The sequence below is a fragment of the Mytilus galloprovincialis genome, chromosome 6, assembly GCF_965363235.1.
Source record: "Mytilus galloprovincialis chromosome 6, xbMytGall1.hap1.1, whole genome shotgun sequence".
NCBI classification, from domain to species: Eukaryota; Metazoa; Mollusca; class Bivalvia; order Mytilida; family Mytilidae; genus Mytilus; species Mytilus galloprovincialis.
In genome coordinates, this window is record NC_134843.1 from 94,367,891 (window position 1) to 94,382,107 (window position 14,217).

The 14,217-nt window shown below is 31.8% G+C and overlaps 1 protein-coding gene across 1 annotated transcript in view; it reads right to left on the reverse strand.

Annotated features, from left to right (window-relative positions):
• Positions 1 to 12,451, reverse strand: part of LOC143080769 (Fc receptor-like protein 5) — a 69,310-nt gene extending 56,859 nt beyond the window's left edge. The window contains exon 1 of the mRNA XM_076256792.1: positions 12,372 to 12,451. The gene's annotated coding sequence lies outside the window, so the exon portion shown is untranslated. The remainder of the gene's footprint in view (positions 1 to 12,371) is intronic.
• Positions 12,452 to 14,217: the final 1,766 nt, after the last annotated feature.

Genomic DNA, 14,217 nt, shown 5'->3' on the forward strand with positions numbered 1-14,217 from the left:
CATTTGGGTTCAAAAAGAAAGGTAATTCTCATCAAAATGTTTTTTGGTAGAATCATAGCTGTTAAAAACTACACGACGGGCGCATGATGTGGATCGGGATCAGCTAACCCTTCTGGAGAACACGCGATCAAGCCATGTTTTCGGTGGGGAACGAATTGCCTTTTTATTTTTCATTTGTATACTATTTCTGTTGTTTGTCTTATGGTCTCCTTCATTCATTGCCATGAAATGTCAGTATATTTTCAGTGTTAATGTGCATTTGGTATCGTTCGCTTTTTAGCTGTCTGACAAGATTTGACGAAACTATATGTCAATTTTGTTTATGGATCATTGAACCTCATATTGTTAATAGTTTCAAAATTTATCATCGTAGCATGAAGTCAAAAGAATAAAGGATTTATGTATGTGACTTTGCAATGCTGAAAAAAAATCTAAAGAAATTGCTATTTTCAGACATTTCTCTAGCAGAATTTTCAGTATTTGATAAAAGCGTGTTTGCTAAAATCTTCCTAATGGATGGGTTATATTAGACCCATAAAAAAATGAGGGAGTCTCGGGTTTCTATAATGGCACGGAGTTCCTGTTCTTTTGTAGCACCATATACCTATAGCAAGATGATAATTAACTGATACGTTACGAATTATTTTCGCGAGGTCTTTATTTTCGCCTGATTTAGGGGATATTAGTGCATTTTTTGGTAATTTGCATTTTGTAGAGTGAATAAGACAGACGTATTTATTTGATTTTTTATTTTTACAGATCTATAACACAGACTTTATCTGGCAATACATTTAAAAAATATTTGACTTATTCCCTTTTGTGTCTCAGTGAATATCAGTTTTTATGCTAGTAGAGGGGCATTATGTTTTCTGGTCTGTGCGTCCGTTCATTCGTTCATCCATCCGGTCGTCCGTTCGTTTGTTCGTTCGTTCGTTTGTCCTGCTTCAGGTTAAAGGTTTTGGTCAAGGTAGTTTTTGATGACGTTGAAGTCCAATCAACTTGAAACTTAGAATATATTGGATGATATTCGATTGTTTCGATACACTGAAAAACTATCAAAAATATGAAATACAAAATGTATCTGTTTTAATTTATAGCAACTTTCACGGTTGTAAATATGTTGCATATTTTTTGATTTTAAAAATCACTGAGACAAGATTCATCGGCAGTAAAGCCCCGGTCACAACATATCGTACGATTTTTTTTTGTCGTGGAAGATCTATAAAATAGTTTTCATGGCACTGTCGTTCAAAATGTCAAAACAATATTTCCAGTGGTCAAATCAGCTCCGACATGTAAACGATGATTCCACGATGGGTTCACGACAGAAAAAAATGTAATTGCACTGTCGTGGGTTTGTCACAAGTCGGTCGTGCGACAGTTGTACAACAATTGTGAGTTGTTTCCGGCTTTTTTCAGGTTTTCATGTCATGGGATGTGCGTGTTACTTTCGTGTTTGATGGTCACTGTCGTGCCACTGTCGTACAACTGTCGCACAACAGTCGTGGGTGACTCTCGTGTTTGAATCCGAACTACTAATATATAAAAAAAGGCCCGGTTTCTTGGGTAAGTGATGCCAGGCTCTATCCGCATGTACCAACGAAATTAGCGACAGATCCCTGCTCCCACTCTTTTATTAGTGTAACATGCTGACCAAACATCAGACGCCGTTCGATCCATGGCCTAAACCACCAACGTCGTTCATTTCGCTGGTTCCTATGCTGTTCACGGGCTCGAATCAACACTAACAGGACAATGTATTGCCCTTGTTGGAATCCGACATTGCGCCTATTTAGCAGGGCCAATCGTAATCGTTTTGATGGAATAACCATCCTCTTTAAACGGCAGACTGTTTGTTCCAATCGTTCATTCCCGCCGAACTGTATTCTTCTAAATAAAATGAAAATGTGGTGCACGACGAACGTACCACTGTCGTACGACAGACAATCAATGTTGTGCGAGCATCGTACGAAATTTGGTATTCGTGAGACAATCGTGCGACTGTATCACGAGTGACTTGCGACAGTCGTGAGATTGTCTTACGACCGTCGTTCGACCGTCGAACGATTTTGTTTTTTATTGAAATGGTTTATGTTGGTACCCACGACAATGTGTGTATCGCACGACTGTCACACGACCGTGGTGAGACACTCTCACGACAGCCCTAAAACAGTAAAACCACAAAAAAAGGTGCATGTCTAATGTTCGTCCCACGACACACAACAGCGCCACAATGCTTAAAATATTGTGTGACTGTCGTACGACGATCACAGATGACCCGCGATTTGACAATTTTTCATGTCGTAGAGCCGCATAGGTTGGTTTGTTGTGACCAGGGCTGCGTTAAGGGCATACGATACAGTTTCGATCTCATGATGATTTTTTTTAAACCAAAATGTGCAAACAAGCTATTTTTCACCTAAGCAATTAAAATATGTAATAAAAAATATACCTTCATGTGCTACTTTAAGATATAAAAAGGGTCGACATTTTAGTCATTTACTTAAATTTTCAGGTGTTTATTTTTACATATCTATCCTTTGGATAGACACATAACGTTTTTTTTTTAAATTTTAACTGATAAACACAAACGGAATATTGTAGAAACATTTTGAAAATTTTCTATACATAAATATGCAATTAATATGTCTTATACAATTAACAATTCTGTGGAAATAATTAATTTTTAAAATGGTTTCCGGATTTTAAGGAACAACGTAATTGTTCGCGGCGTATTTATGATATTTGAAACAGTTTCAATGTTGACCTTTTCATTAAAATTGGTACAAATTATATTCATACTTATGCCAATTTAAAAAATGCGGTCCATGTACTCGTTTTTAAGTTAAATCAGTTTAAGTCATACAAAATCCAGTCGAAAAATGTATCTTTCCTCTATATGTCACTGTTTGACGTCGCAAAAATAACATATAGTGGTAGTAACGTCATTATCTCCCCTGTAACTGTATCATATGCCATATGATCTGTAACAGAAAGAATAAGATGTTCGTTATATGTTTGGGATGAAGAGATAGACATTGCCCTGACACAATTATGTGAAGATTTAGATATATAGAAAAAAAACCAAATTTCTTGACAATGACGATTACAGACTTTCAAAGTACAATTGTTTATGATCCCTGACGTTATTTGAATGCAATGATATACCACTTTTCTGTAGACTCTCATTGATCAAAGAGTCCTGTATATCATCAACTATATAACTGTTGAATAACCTAAAAGAATTATAGTTAACACATGGGTATGTGTCGAATCTTTTTATTATAAGTATGTGCTATTAGCAGATACAGTATTTAAATGTACTGTTGTTAATTAGCTGTGATTCCGTTTATATATACGCGTAAATCAGCCATTTAATTGTGATGTCGTTTAAAATTTATTAAAGTTACATTATATCCGTATTATATCAAATATGTGTGTTCCTATTCACAACGCAATCATATAGGTTGCATTTCTGTAAACATCTGCAATGCAATTTTCTATAGGAACTCCTTTTACGGCTGAATCTGTACCACTCTTACTATGAAGTTTTGAAAAAAAATACATCCTACAATGGAAAGTTCATATGGACTACTTTTTTTTTCAAGGTCAAAATATAGGGATGTATGGCATAGTTTTAACGTTAATATGCCCCGAACTTCTAGAGTTTAAAATTACACTAAAATTCTGTACTACCCCTTCATTGACTTATTGTTCGCCACAGATATCAATTTAACTGATATGCATATGCTTTACAGGTAACATTCCCAAGTTATGTCTCTACGTGATGAAACATAGAGATCATATCTGGGAAGCAGTACGTAAACAAAATTAATTATCTATGAATAGGGATACTTAGTCGACGCAATAACTAACTTAATTGTGAATAGTAAAGGTCGAAAATTGATAAAAAAAAATCTTTGAAATGTTTATTAAGGGATCCAGACGGCGTGCCAACCAAATGTAATGAAATTTTTCACATATGAATTGATAGTGAAAAAAAAAATAAAAAATTCTAACGACAAACGACAAAATTATTTTAATCCAGTAAAAGCATTTACTATTTGTGAATTCTTTAAAATTTTAAAGAACTTCTGGACAATTTTAAATCTCGATCTTTTTCTGAAATTCATTCTTACATATTTTTGATTTTTTAACCCATGTGAAATTATAAAATTGTTTCGAATAAACATTGAACGACAAAATTTCTTCTGATGTGACTTTTAAATTTTCTGACGTCAGACACGCGAAGCAAGACCGTGTTTTTAATTTGATAGATGTATTTGTGCCCTTAATAAAATTGTTTGTTTTAAGATTGTAGCACAGTGATGACTGCTGTACCCATATTTTGACTATTTTATTTATTGTCTGTTTTGTTCAAGCATCGTTATAAATATTACGGAATTCGATGAGACGACTGTCGTACAGGTGAGATGTTTAGCGCTATGAAACCAGTTTCAATCCACCATTTTCTACAGTTGAAAGTGTCTGTTCCAAGACAGGAATATGACAGTTGTTGTACATTCGTTTGATGTGTTTTGTCATTTGATTAGGGACTTTACAATTGAGTTTCCTTCGAAGTTCAGTATTTTTGTGATTCTACTTTTCACATTCAGATGTTTACAGAGCCATCCACTAGAATTTGCTTGGTTTCCAAAAACGTCCATGAAATATCACATTTTTGTTGTTCTGAATATGGTAGAAATGATAATGTTAAATTCGTAAAGAAAAAGTAATCGTATTATGATTATTCGCAGCATTGACTCTTTACGCCAATTTAGAATTTTATATTTTGAAATTGGAGATAAAAAAACTCAACATACTTTTGATTCTTCTTACATGTAGATAGCTAGTTTTTATTTTCTATTAAGATCTTTATAAAGTCAATATTATTTCAGATCTGTCAGATGTGGTGATAGCCATGTAGAGTCAAATCACTACTTTTTGATGTCCCATTTATTCTTCAGTCAGAAACCAATTGTCAAATACTAGGAACTTGTATCTTATAAACTCGCCACCAAATTTGAATATATTTACCTCTTGTGATACGTTATTACCTATTGACGAATATGAAATAATTTGTATAGATATATAATGTTTAGTATGATTTGCTTGTCTGCTATGTAAAAATGTTACAAATTGTACATAGAAGATTTTATATTAAAATTCATTATGGAAATGGGGAATGTGTTTTTTAAAAAGAAACAACAACCCGACCAAACAGCAGAAAATAGTCCATCAATGGGATTCCTACATAGCGAGAAAATCCCACACCAAGCGCCAAGCATCGGTTGCCCCCTGAACAAAATATGTACTAGTGCTATGAAAATGGACGTCACACTAAATTTCCAAACATATTAATAAATGAACGTACCTTGACCTATAATGGTTTACTTTTATGAATAGTTATTTGGATTGAGAGCTGTCTCATTTGCACTCATACCACATCTTCTTATACCTATTAAGTATGATTTGTTTGTCTAATCGTTGAGGGAAGCGTAATAGAGACGAAGTATTATTTTTTTTATCATTTTGATAAATTTGAACTTTTGATAGGCGAGATTTGTCAATTAAAATGTTAACGTTAAAACTTCGACTTCTAATCTTTTTTTGCATTTTTTAGTTAATAAAATATGTTTAAACTGAACAGTATTTTTTATTTGTAATTTCGCACGTTATATCAAAGATATTACAAAACAACAGGTTGAATGGTGCATATATTTGAACATATAGGTAAAAATCAAACAGAAAAAACAACAAAAACAACAACAAAAAAACAACAACAAAAACAACAAACAACATAAAAACCAGTAACCGGATACACTATTAAAAATAATCTCCTTTTAGTTTTATATATGATGAGTTCATCTACTGCACCATTCCAAAAACCAAACCTTATATATATTCATTTCTCAACAAACCATTTACATAGGCGTTGTACAGAGAACACAATATTAATAACAATTCAACATATATGAGAGAGATGTCAGCCCGGATCACAAAACCAATTAATAACAATTTTGATAAAGGTACAATTCAAAATTATCGATTTTCTTCTCTAGAGGTCATCGGATCTCCAAATTGCATGTTTATTCAAAAGTTTTATAATTTATTCAATGAATAAAATTTCGTTTTGGCAAATTTCCTGCTTGACGTTATGTTTTAACTTCATTTGCGTCGCATAATGTGCATTTTCTCCTTTTACTTTGGATTATTTTGCAATTTTTCTTGTTTAATAATGGACGTTACAAGTTGTAATAAAAAAAGATGTATAAAGAGTGCCAAAAAGGCGACATCTCACAGGAATATAATGGTGTTGAATAAAACCATGTAAACAGGTAATTTACATAAATTATTTTCTTACGAGATACATGATACTGCAAGAAATAAATAAATTACAGAGGTGAATTACACATTGTGTAAACAGGTCATACCAACATGAAAGAACGATTTATTGTTACTCGCAGTTACTTCAAGCTAGTGAAAAGCCAAAAATCATAAACAATTCTAAATGAAGCCTCTGAGATAACAATCAATTAAATCAAATCACAGAGATTTAGTGTTTGACGCCATTGACAACCAAATAAGACATGATCGTGTGCCATGCCAAAAGCAGGATCAACAGGCAATGTGATCGTTAAAATTTAACCTTATAATTAATATTATGTATTATGTTATATATAGATAAAGCAATCTCGTAATACGTGTAAAAGGTGTGCATATTTATACGTTTAACAACAAAGATTAAGAATAAAACTATGTAGCCTCAAATAAGAATGAATGTACTTCCGAAACAAATTTGACCTACCTTTAAATAATATCGATTCAGCAACATCATTCACATTAAGATTTTATGTTCGTTCTTGTTTTATTTAACCAAATTTGTTAGACTTTTTTTAAGGAATGACTGTAATATTTGTTCTGTCTATGAAGAAATAACACCAACAATGTGGTGCACAATGAATAACCCGTATACGTTTGAAGCACATTTTTTTATGTTATTTTGAATAGACAGAAAAAATATTACAGTCATTTCTTATAATTTAATTCTAAATTCCATTTGAAACCTAAGTTAATCATGAAAAACGTAGATTACGTCACGGTCAGATGACAGAATTATGTCTATAAGATGATAAACAAAACACTTTGAGCCCATCAGCAGACACGTTACATCCAAAATTAAATTATTTAGATATACTAATCAAAAGTGTAATGAGGTTCAATGTATTTAGTACAGTTAAACATTCTTAGAGACGACCCTATGTGAACTAATATTAATCATTTCTCATTCCATCCGTAATTCTTGGTTGCACTTCTATAGAGTAAGGTGCTATCGTGTTAGATTTAAAGCAATTGCATATCAATCGCGGATGTATTTTTTTAAAACGAAAAATATAAACAAACGGATCGACCAACGGATTCAGCAATAACAACTCATTGGTCGTTTTAATGACGTCACTATTTTCAGTTTCACTAATATAGCTGTAAATTATATTCAGAGTTCTTGGTAACATTGAACATGCTGTTACGACAATGATGCAACCTAGGGTTATACAGTTAGAACGCATGCGTAGTGTTGCTTTCCTCTTCTGCTTTATTTGAAATTCACTCAGACCTTCAATTCCATCTGTTTTTCGCTGGCTCTTGTACATTCTGAGAATAACAAACGCATAACAACTCCAAATCAATGTGACAAATACAAGATTTGGAACCTCCATAAAGATGGCAAATGTAGGCTGCGAGTAGTATTGAAGTTCACATGGATACGGTTCCCCTTTAGTCTTCGTTCTCTTCAACTCCCAAACAAAATGACATAAAACGTACACGTGTATTAGTAGCAGTCCTAATCCTACGGCTATGTTACTGGTAAACATCTTTAAAATACGTATTGGTGCTCTAAATGTAGCATTTAAACGTTGAAGGCACAGGAAAAGTGTCATCAACAGAGAACAATGGATCATTGCAGGTGCAAGATGGATCACCACTAGACACTGATATTGATATGAACCATTAGTAGAAAAATCAACTGTTAACCTTACAATTAAAAACCATGCAAACTCAATTGTCAACAAGCTATCGGAAATGATAAGAATCATGGACAATAGAAAAAATCTATTTTTTGATAGCTGTCCTTTTTTAGATAACTGAATTATTGCACAGATATGAAATCCTATTAATGTTATACACAATCCAAGGAGAAATACCCATTTCATGATCAACTGATAATAATCAAACTATACATGCAATTAGGTTTCCAGCATAAAAAATGCTAAAGAAAATTATAGTAAAGGGGGCAACTAATCATATCCACCTATATAATACACCAAGTGACTTTGTGACGTTAATTGTCGTCTGGTGTCAGTTAATTTTCTCAATAATGATTGGGATTGTTGGAAATGCTCATAAAGTAATCGAAGCAAATTATAAACTTTCAACACATGTTCTAAGTATTATTGAAACACCTGCTGTAAACTATATATTAACATTTATATTTAGCCTACATATTACATTTGCCACATGATCTATGAAAGGAATAGGCGGTGATGTTGCAACTGAGAATATATCCCAGTCTGTTTAAATGATTTATACATATTTACATATTATGCATGGTTTTACTTAAAACAAATGCAAATAACATATCTAATTTTGATTATTATTGTAAATGACTTATAAATGAGGTGATATGTATGTATTATTACACCACAAATTGTCAATTTATAAAAAATATTATAACTGTCCAGCGATGAGTCCATCATCATATAGATGCATACATATCATCGTCAATCAGCTTAAGGCAAATATATAGAACGTAATTGAGACTGAAATAGTTGCACACTTCACAATGAAGCAGCAACTCATACTATAAAATAGAATAGAATAACCAAACAATGCAGTGCAAAGATCTGTATATACATAGTAGATACAAATAGTAAAGTTACACTCACTGTTAATAAAGCCGTTAAATCAAACTGATTGTAGGTCTCATGTCTACATGCACTGACATGCATTAGTCATGACCAGTTTATATACGGAAGGAATAAGCAATTTGATCGCTAATGCAAAGTTATGTAAACCAGCAAAATCCTTATTACCACTATCTATACAGTTTAATATATGCTGTTCAAACCCTTAAAATAAAAGCTTGTATTTTTATGTTATTTTTATTTGATAAAAAGCTCCGATGTTATGTGTTTATTACATTGATTGCAATGATTTATATTAAGTTCCCAGTTAAATAAACCCGATAATTTCACATGTGAAATAAACGTGGTTATGTCACTCTCTGACGTCATACAACAATAAGCGTTGTCAAGACATCGGATCAAAACAAATTTTGAATGCGTAAGGAAAAAATATAGTTCCTTACATTTTCTAAATTAATTTTTTGAAAAAGCCATTTGCCAATATAATAAAAAGAATAACTAATAAAGAATTCAAATATCGAAAAATATTCAACTCGTGACCGAACAACACTGATAATTAACTCATGCGCTACGCGCATTCATGAATTAATGTGTTGTTCGGTCACTCGTTGAATATTTTTCTCTATTTGAATTCTTCGATTAGTTATTCTATAAGTATTGTTGTGTATAAAGTGTATAAAGAAATTGAAAGAATAACCCTTGACTGTCGTAATGATTGGAAACCATACCACATATCTTTGTTTCAAATAGTAATTACAGAAAAAAATCTTATATCTAATGAAACACCCGAAGTGTCCGATCTATCTAAACCTTCAAAGAGTAAAGTTGGCTGTAGGTTTATATTCAGCCAACTTTCAAATTCTGTCTAAAGTTAAAATTTTCAGTTATAAATAATTGGTTAAATTGTCATGGAATTTTATTAAATTTTGACAGTTTTTTTAACGGAAACGACATGGTCAAGTGAAATGTTTTGAAATACATATTTTCCCTTCATTTTACCGTATTTTACTAACGAAAGGTCTTCAATAGACTCTCATTAAACTTTAGCAGAAGCCTTTTAATGAATCATTGAGATTATTTCTGAAGTAAATTGTCGAAAATATTTTGTTTTCATTTTCAGTATTTTTCTGCTATATGCACCTTTTTCCACATTCATATGAATGTTTACAAAATATTCATGAGTTATAAGTTATATATATATAGAGGTATACATGAAATATAACATAATGCATAATCGTGATTGTTATGAACGTTTAATTATATTTTCATAGTTTTGTTTAGCCGATAATATTGTTCCCGGCAAAATTGACAGTTTTCTATTTTCCGTTATGAAATCTCGCCAACATGTGGCATTCGAAAAACAGCATTTGTTTTTTCAGTTTCTATTAATACAACATTTCATTATTAACTGCATTTTACCTGCTGTATATTTCTGCTTCGGTGTAAAGTCGGATGAAATTGTCCATTCCTTCAATATAATTCTATGTTTACATTCTCGATAACTTTAATAAACACATTTAACCTTGACTGGCAACGACCTATATTCGTTCACGCAAGGATAAGGCGTGCTAAGATCTATAAAGACCGGACTTTTCTATAACGAAACGAATTTGAACCGATCTTGAAAGATTCCAAGAGGTAATAACACATACACGAAATCACATTCAACCGTTTCAACATATTGTATTTCATCTACCTGTATTTACTACTATTGATAATAATAATCTCTGATATTTTAAATAGTTGTTTAGTTATTATTTAATATCTTGAAACCAAAGATATTGTTTTTAAATTAAAGATTGGCAACAATCTTTACACTGATGGCAGCGAATTTAGTTTTCTTTTCTAAGAAAATTTTAAGAATCTACGTGAATATTTTATTAGGCACGCAATTGTTAAGTACACATATTGTTTCTGTCCATATTTTATGATATTTTGTTACACGCAAAACAATGAACATAAAAAAAGACACTTCAACGAAAGCTGAAAGAAATAGATAGTACAGTTGGTCAATATAACTTAAAATTCCAGTATATATTTAAGTAATTTTAAATTCAACAAGGATAAATTCTAATCCAAGTTTAAATACAATGATTATTGAGTTTAAAAAATATCAACAAGAATAAATTCTAATCCAAGTTGAAAAGGTTTTAATTTAAAATTCAACAAGGATAAATTCTAATCCAAGTTGAAAAGTAATAATATAGATTGTTCAAATCTGTATCATCAAGGATAAATTCTAATCCAAGTTGAAAAGGTAATAATTTAAAATTAAATATATATCAACAAGGATAAATATAAATCCAAGTTGAAATAAAATAGTTAAGGGGTACAATTCAACCAAGATAAATTATAATCTAAGTTGAAAGCTTCAATATAAAAAATGTAAATACCATATTCAACCAGGATAAATTTTAATCCAAGTTGAGTTTAAATTAAGGAGTCTATTTTAAACAAGGATAAATCTGAATCCAAGTTATATAGTAAGACTATAATTTTTCAAAAGGGTCTAAGTTGTAGATATATAATATTTGGATAAAGTCGAAGTTAAAAAATTTATAGTCTATTTCAAATTTGTTCTTTATATAGGGCTATTTCACAAAGTAAGGATAGATTCATAAATTAAAAGGTGTTTTTAAAGTAAAACTTAGGAAATTCTTTTTCAATTTCAACAAGGATAAAAAGTAATCTAAGTTAAATAATTCTGAAAAAGTAAAAGATTAAAAGAGGGACGAAAGATACCAGAGGGACAGTCAAACTCATCAATCGACAATAAACTGACAAAGCCATGGCTAAAAAGGGAAAGAACAAACAGACAAACAATAGTTCACATAAAACTACATAGAAAACTAAAGAATAAACAAGACGAACCCCAAGGAACAATGATACAGTTTAATCCCAGTTGATTAGTAAATTGTAACTCTTAATTCCATTTAGCAATTAAAAGTAAAATTTATAATTTAAGAGACAGATCTCGTATACTACAGGTGTTCAATTCACGTAGTAGGGAATAAGCAATCGAATACAAATATAAAGAATCGAGTCATCACAACTGAAAAATTATGATCAGACCACTTTCCGTCCCGTGAATTAACAAAATGCAAACGCCTTTTAAATATGTATATTTATATAATACAAATGCCATTTACATACATGCGGCTACCATATATAAGTCTTGTACCTTACTGTTTTATACTATCAAATTATGATTATGTAATGTACACTGCAAACACTGTCAAAGTAGCAAAATGTTAAGAAAGGAGCGTGTGTACATAGATAAAAGCCAAAGCCTTACACATGAATATTTGTTTTGGTACATGTATTATTAGTCAATATTCTGTTTCTTACATGTATTGTTGTATTTTTAAGAAGCATTTCACGAGCGCATTCTGCGTCTATCAAGGTCTTCGACAAATTTTATTTAATGAACATTTCCAAAGTACTTACCTTTTATTAAGCTGTTAATATTGATGTAGATTGTCAATTAACTGAAGATTGAAGTACACAGTCAAAGGAGGTGTACCTTTATCGTTCGTTGGAAAATGATAATCTTTTTTTTAGAGTTTGACAAGGCCATGTGATATGTTATCTCGTACATACATCTAGACAGTACTTTCACTTATATAGATCGTTTATGTTCTGACATGGAAATTTGAATTTTGGTAACCCGGTGTCTCGATGATGTATTCAAAGGATTTTGTATCAAATTGGTCCGAGAACACAATTATTTCGTAGTGCATTTCTTTTAGAACATAAATGAAAATTAAAAAAATCCCACCTGCGCTTTCTCAAAAAAACTTTTACAGTGTGTTGTACTACTTTTGGGACAAATGATATCAAAATTATAGAAAACTTCATCGGCTCTAACTCAAAATATGGACAATTTTATGTTTAGGGCGTCTTGAAATCTTTTGACAGCTTCCGAAGTGCTAATTTCAACCTTTTTCAGCTGGAACAAATAACTACTTTCCTTTAAAATTCTGGAACCAAATTTTTTTACAGTGTAATTTCACCCCCCTACTTGCAATTTGAGGCATTAAACATGGAGAAATAAATTTGGAAGGGGTATACAAATTAATGGCAAGTAACCCACTGTCAACACTAGGGACTATATTCGTGAACAACGAAAATCAAGGGACGACAATTGTGGTCTCCGACCAATTGATCGATAAATTTATTGATTGTATGCTGATTTATGTCATATTTTACGCATATTTAGGACGAAAACAAATTTAAAAAAAAAACATTAGTACAGTCGGTGCAACAGGCTACAGATAGATCAATCAAAGAGTTATTTCAAGAGTTCATAAAGTTCAGAGAGCATGACACTCTTTATACAGAAGGTATCGAATTGTAAGTCCATACTTTGAACTTATATGTGGACGAGGTCCCCTATTACAGTAGAAAAATCAATATTTTTTTTTTTAAAAATCCGGAAAATTTAATTGTACTAATGAACTCAAAAACGTTCAAATTATTTTGTCGCTTTTTTAATTCCCGCATTTGAGCAGGACGCAGAAATCTACTTTCCTCTTCCGGTCTCGGTGTCGTGATACTTTGAGTCTAGTAAAATATAGGAACTCAAGGAACACAATACCAATATTTCATTTTTAAAAATTATTTGTCTTTGATATCAATTGACGTTACCTAATGCTTTGCGTTTCTTTGTTGATATTGAACATGACGTCATAACTTAAATAACGTCACAAGTAAAATCCATAACAACAGAACCAACATCGGAAACGTTACGGTATTTCCGTTTCTTTTTTTAACAATGAGTAAGTTACAAAAAAATAATTCATACAGACTTCGTCCCCATTCACAGGTAATGCCTACCTCATACTATGACTGCTTATTGATACATCCCAAATTGTCAAAAGTATGCTCGCTTGGGAAATGGTTTAACATCCGGTGTAACAAAGTGAGCATATTTCCCACTGTTACCATTTGGGTTCAAATAGAAAGGTAATTCTCATCAAAATGTTTTTTGGTAGAAACAGAGCTGTTAAAACCACACGACGGGCGCATGATGTGGATCGGGATCTGCTAACCCTTCTGGAGCACCTGCGATCAAGCCAAGTTTTCGGTTGGGATCGAGTTGCCTTTTTTCTATTTTTTATTTGTTTACTATTTCTGTTGTTTGTCTTATGGTCTCCTTCATTTATTGCCATGAAATGTCAGTCTATTTTCAGTGTTAATGTGCTTTTGGTATCGTTCGCTTTTTTGTTGTTGGTTACATTTGGGTATAATAAAGCTCTTTTTTTGATTAACGACATGCAATTTAATGACAAAC